Consider the following 6,000-nt stretch of genomic DNA (forward strand, 5'->3'; position numbering starts at 1 on the left):
CCTATCTCTTGTATTGAAGAGGAGCTACTGCGCATGTACAACTTTTAACGAGAGTCGGAAATACGTCAACAATCAGACAATGTCCATCCATCCATCTTCTCCCGCTTTTCCGTCAGGGTCGCGGAGGTAACAGCTCCAGCAGAGAGCCCCAAACTTTCCTTTCCCTGGCCACATCAACCAGCTCTGACTGGGGGATTCCAAGGCGCTCCCAGGCCAGTGAAGAGATATAATCCCTCCACCTGGTCCTAGGTCTACCCCTCGGTCTCTTCCCAGCTGAACGTGCCTGGAACACCTCCCTAGGGAGGCGCCCAGGTGGCATCCTCACTAGGTGCCCGAACCACCTCAACTGGCTCCTTTCAACGCGAAGGAGCAGCGGTTCTACTCCGAGTCCCTCCCGGATGACTGAACTTCTCACCTTATCCCTAAGGGAGATGCCAGCCACCCTGCGGAGAAATCCCATTTCGGCCGCTTGTATCCGCGATCTCGTTCTTTCGGTCATGACCCATCCTTCATGACCATAGGTGAGGGTAGGAACGAAGATGGCCCGGTAGACAGAGAGCTTTGCCTTCTGGCTCAGCTCTCTTTTCGTCACAACGGTGCGGTAAAGCGACTGCAGTACCGCTCCCGCTGCTCCGATTCTCCGGCCCATCTCACGCTCCATTGTTCCCTCACTCGAGAACAAGACCCCGAGATACTTGAACTCCTTCACTTGGGGTAAGGCGTCATTCCCTACCTGGAGTGGACAATCCATCGGTTTCCTGCTGAGAACCATGGCCTCAGATTTGGAGGTGCTGATCCTCATCCCAGCCGCTTCACACTCGGCCGCGAACCGATCCAGTGAGTGCTGAAGGTCACAGACCGATGAAGCCATTAGGACCACATCATCTGCAAAAAGCAGTGGTGCAATCCTTAGCCCACCGAACTGCAGACCCCCTCCCCCACGACTACGCCTCGAAATCCTGTCCATGAATATCACAAACAGGATTGGTGACAAAGCGCAGCCCTGGCGGAGGCCAACCCTCACCGGAAAACGGTCCGACATGCTGCCGAGGACCCGGACACAGCTCTCGCTTTGGGAGTACAGAGATTGGATGGCCCTGAGCAAAGACCCCCTCACCCCATACTCCCGCAGCACCTCCCACAGTATCTCCCTGGGAACCCGGTCATACGCCTTCTCCAAATCCACAAAGCACATGTAGACCGGATGAGCGTACTCCCAGGCCCCCTCCAGGATCCTTGCGAGAGTGAAAAGCTGGTCCGTCGTTCCACGACCAGGACGAAAACCGCATTGTTCCTCTTCAATCTGAGGTTCGACAATCGGCCGGACCCTCCTTTCCAGCACCTTAGAGTAAACTTTCCCGGGGAGGCTGAGTAATGTGATGCCTCTGTAATTGGCACACACCCTCTGATCCCCCTTTTTAAAGAGAGGAACCACCACCCCGGTCTGCCACTCCTTCGGTAGGGAGAGTGGGGACGGTTGCAACATGTGGCAGTTGCAACACTGAGGATTCCTCCAATCAGAAACGAGCTACAGTGATGACACTCATTTTGCACATGCTCAGTGAGACCCTCTTTCTTCCTGCAACTTTTCAGCAAGATTGGAGCATCTGTTCTGGAAGAACCAGAAATCAAGGTACAAAAGTAATTTTTTTAACTTTTACAACTTTTCTTATAGTTTCTAAATGTTTTGTACAACATATTTTAAAGTTGTATCATTTAAATCTGCAGAATCTTAGCTTTAAATTGCAGTTTCTACCATGTGTCTGAGGTAATCTGTTGAGTTTGCATGTCTAGCATAAAAATGTCTGACTATGTGGGGACAGTTGCAACGCTTTGTTGCAACTGTCCCCCATGTGTTGCAACTGCCCCACATGACATTAATTAATGAATAATATGATATAAAAATGTTTCAAAATATGTAAATATATAAATAAATTATATAAATTAAATAAATATATATTAAATATATATTATATATTAGGCCTACATAAATAAATATATAGCCTATCGTGTGTTTATGTATATACATGTTCTGTATATGTATACAGTATATATATATACACATATATATAGGCCTGTGTGTGTGTGTGAGTGAGTGAGTGAGTGAGAGAGAGAGAATTAATATATACATATGTTTCAATATATTTCATTATGTTGCTTTTTTCAGTATGCCACGAAACAGAGAGCGAAAGACAGATAGGGGTGTCCCTGTACAAGTGCTCCGTTTGGCGGCAGAGGTGATCAGGAGTGAGGGCAGGTCAGCGAGGTCTGTGGCGAAGGAGTTTGAAATCTGTCACACAACACTGTACCGATTCTGCAAGAAATTAGAGAGGGCAGGTCCAGGTGAAGAGATCAGGACAGGATACTGGACGCCAAGGAGGGTTTTTACAGCTGAACAGGAAGCTATTTTGTCGAATTACCTTAAGACAGCTGCAGATATGTTTTATGGGCTGTGCACTAAAGAGGTAAGCAGGATAGTTGCTTATTAAGTTAGATGTGTATGCAGAATTTAATGAAGACTGAGTGAGATGTAGATAAAAAAACAACAACATTGTGAGACAGAGTAAGGCAAAATTACCCTGACTCTCGCCAGATACATGACATTTAGCCTATTTTCGTTTTTAATCCTTTGTTTTTCATTCGTTTTCTCAGGTTCGTCGTCTGGCTTATCTGCTGGCTGTCAGGTATGGATGCCAATACCCAGGGACATGGGATGAGCCAGGCCTGGCTGGCCGCGATTGGTTGATGGGCTTCCTACACCGCCAGCCAACCTTGTCAATAAGGCGCCCCCAAGCCACCAGTCTTGCCCGTAATATACACTTCAATAGGCACAATGTGTCCTTGTTCTTCAATAATTTAGTTCACTCTTCAGTGGCCCCTCAAGTTCCTGCCAGTCTGTCCTCCTCTTCAGTGGCCCCTCAAGTTCCTGCCATTCTCCCCTCCACCTCAGTGGCCCCTCCAGTTCCTGCCAGTGTGTCCTCCTCTTCAGTGGCCCCTCAAGTTCCTGCCAGTCAGTCCTCCTCCTCAGTGGCCCCTCAAGTTCCTGCCAGTCAGTCCTCCTCCTCAGTGTCCCCTCCAGTGCAAGGTGGTCTCCCCTCAAATTCTGGCCAGTACTTCGATGTACACATGTTTTCACCTGAGCTCATCCGACCCCATCCCAAAGCGACCCAACGCAAGGCAAAGGAAAACGGCAGGAGAAAACGAAAGTCAACAATTCTGACAGATACCCCTGAAAAGAAGGCGTTGGAGGAAGAAAACAAAACAAAGAAAGGAAAGAGAAGGCTGAGCCAGAGCACACTGCAGCCGCAGCCAATTGGAAATACTGAGGAAATGAGAGGAAAGAAAAAGCAAAAGCAAAAGAGGAAAAACATTGAAAGAGATAGCCATTCAGAGGAGGCCTTTTGCATTGTTTGCTTGGAGAGCTACTCAAAGCCCAAGGAGGTGTGGCTACAATGTCTAATGTGTCAGAAGTGGGCTCATGAAGCCTGCACTGATGGCAGCTCAGTGTACGTTTGCCACAATTGTGAGACCGAAAGTGATTAATTTTCTGATGGTGTCTGATGTTTTCCAATGTCTAGTGTTATGTTATATTGTTATGTTATGTTATGTTGTTATGCTATGTTCAGTTAATTCAAGACAAAAAAGTTCATCCAGGCACTCTATTTCTATTTCTATTATCAATTTGTTAACAACTAAAATGTAATTGACAGAAAAAAAAGTCTGTGATTTTGTATGGTTCTTATGATAGGCTATATTATTGTTATTATACTATTGCTTATATTATTATTATTATTATTATAATAATGATAATTATTATTATTATTATTATACTATTGCCTTTTCTTTTTGTTACTAAGATAATGAAATAAAAAAGGATAAATGATTGTCAAGAATGATTTTTAAAAACAAATTGATACGTGTTTCAACTGTCCCACACAAGTGTTGCAACCGTCCCTTATGTGGGGACGGTTGCACCGTTTCACTCTTTCCATTAAATTGCAAATATATCCAGTATAATAAAACCTACACATGTCATATAATTATGGGTGGATAGGGGACAGATGAGGGTATATTATATACAGATTTGGCCTTCCTACTGCAAATGGTGTCTTAGATACACAAGGAAAAGCAAAAAGTGTTGCAACCGTCCCCACTCTCCCTACTGTTTCCGACTTCCACGCAATGTCAACGAACGAAACAACTTTACTCATCATTAACTATGAAATATTTATCTTGCACATCTAAACAAATATATACATATATATTGAAATATATTTATTTTATTATTTCATTTTTATTTAATTTTTTTAATGTCTTATTCAAGGAAATGTGGTGAGAGGTGAGTGGTGGGGCGGCGCCCTAGCGCCCTCTATTGGCCAGCCGCCACTGGTAGATAGGAATAGACGATAGGAGCAGATTTTTTTGACAATTCGACCGTAGCCCTCGTTCCGGGGGCCCTCTATGTGACGTCCTTTCCTCGGAGCGTCACGTGAAGCAACGTGCGTTTGTGATGACGCCGGTACAGCTGGATCTTCTGACAGCAGCCAGCTTTGTGAACACTTACATGATCAATAATTATAAAACACATCAGATATATTATTCGGAAATGAACCAATAAAACAATGACTCATTTTGCTGTCCCTACTTTAACTACATTTAGATGAGAATACTTTTCTACTGTTGGTGGTTGACGGGCCATGATTGGCTCTGTATGCAACGTTAGCGTAGTTTCCTTAGCATTCGCCTATGCTACTGCCTATGCCCAGGGCCGGCCCTGGTTAGAGAAAGATGTATGCTTAAGGGCGCCACTAGAGGGCGCACCCCACCAATTCAGCCGCGCCCCCCACCAATTTGGCGCCCTAGGCGGGCGCCTAGTTCACCTGTGCCCAGGGCCGGTCCTGTGTTCAGTTCTCAAGCTATGCTAATAGAGCACCACATGGTTTCTTATGCAGTTTCCGGTCTCTGTTTTCCCCCTTTAAAGTGTGCATGTTGAAACCCTGTCGAGTGAAGTTGCTGTATTGATATTATTGTGTTTCACACGGGTAGGCTATGTGATCTCTCTCTTTGTGTTTCTATATTAATAACCTGTATTTTCCTAATATATATTGTTTATGCTTCAGTGTAAACTAATGTTCACATTTTGAATTAATTCATGGAAAAATGCCTAAATTGTGACTATTGGATGAAAAAACAAAAACTTTTAAAGTAACATTGTAACTGTAATAACAGAATGATATACATGCCATGCTGAGTCGACTTCAGGCTCCGCTGAGGAGAGCTGTGCATGTTGAAACCCTGTCAAGTGAAGTTGCTGTATTGATATTATTGTTTTTCAAACAGTCTTGCAGAAAATAAATCTTGGTTGGCAAGGCAGAAGATTTCCTCATCTCACCACATCATCCACAACACAACGCAGTTAGTAACAAATTGACGTGTCGGACCAGACCGGCTACAAATGCAGGACTTTTACTCAAGTACAAGATCTGAGTACTTCTACTTTTACTCGAGTACAAGATCTGAGTACTTCTACTTTTACTCAAGTACAAGACCTGAATACTTCTCCCACCTCTGGTGAGGTTAGATTGACGCCACCGATCTCTGGCACATTCGTCTAAGTAGGATTTAGTTTTTTGGGAATAGTGGTTCCACTATGGAAAGTAGGCTGAGCTAAAACAAAATGCAAGGAAAACAAAAAAGGCAAAGCACCCATTTTAATGACTGAAGTCTCGACAACGGTATTATGGGAATATTATGTTTCACAGTGCTGGAAATGTGAATACATGAGCATACTTTTTCTTTATGTTCACTAGGAGTATGTAACTGCTGTTTGTATTAGTGCCTATGGGAACAAGTTACAACACACCTACCATGTTTGTCAGAAAAATGAACAATGTATTGTAAAAGTATTAAAGTGTTGTTTGGTGTTTCCATTTCTTTTGTTGGAACACATACTGTGCATGTGCTGCACTGGAATACCACACCAAGACAGGAGGCATCATA

Source organism: Eleginops maclovinus, chromosome 16 (genome assembly GCF_036324505.1).
Source record: "Eleginops maclovinus isolate JMC-PN-2008 ecotype Puerto Natales chromosome 16, JC_Emac_rtc_rv5, whole genome shotgun sequence".
Lineage (NCBI taxonomy): Eukaryota > Metazoa > Chordata > Actinopteri > Perciformes > Eleginopidae > Eleginops > Eleginops maclovinus.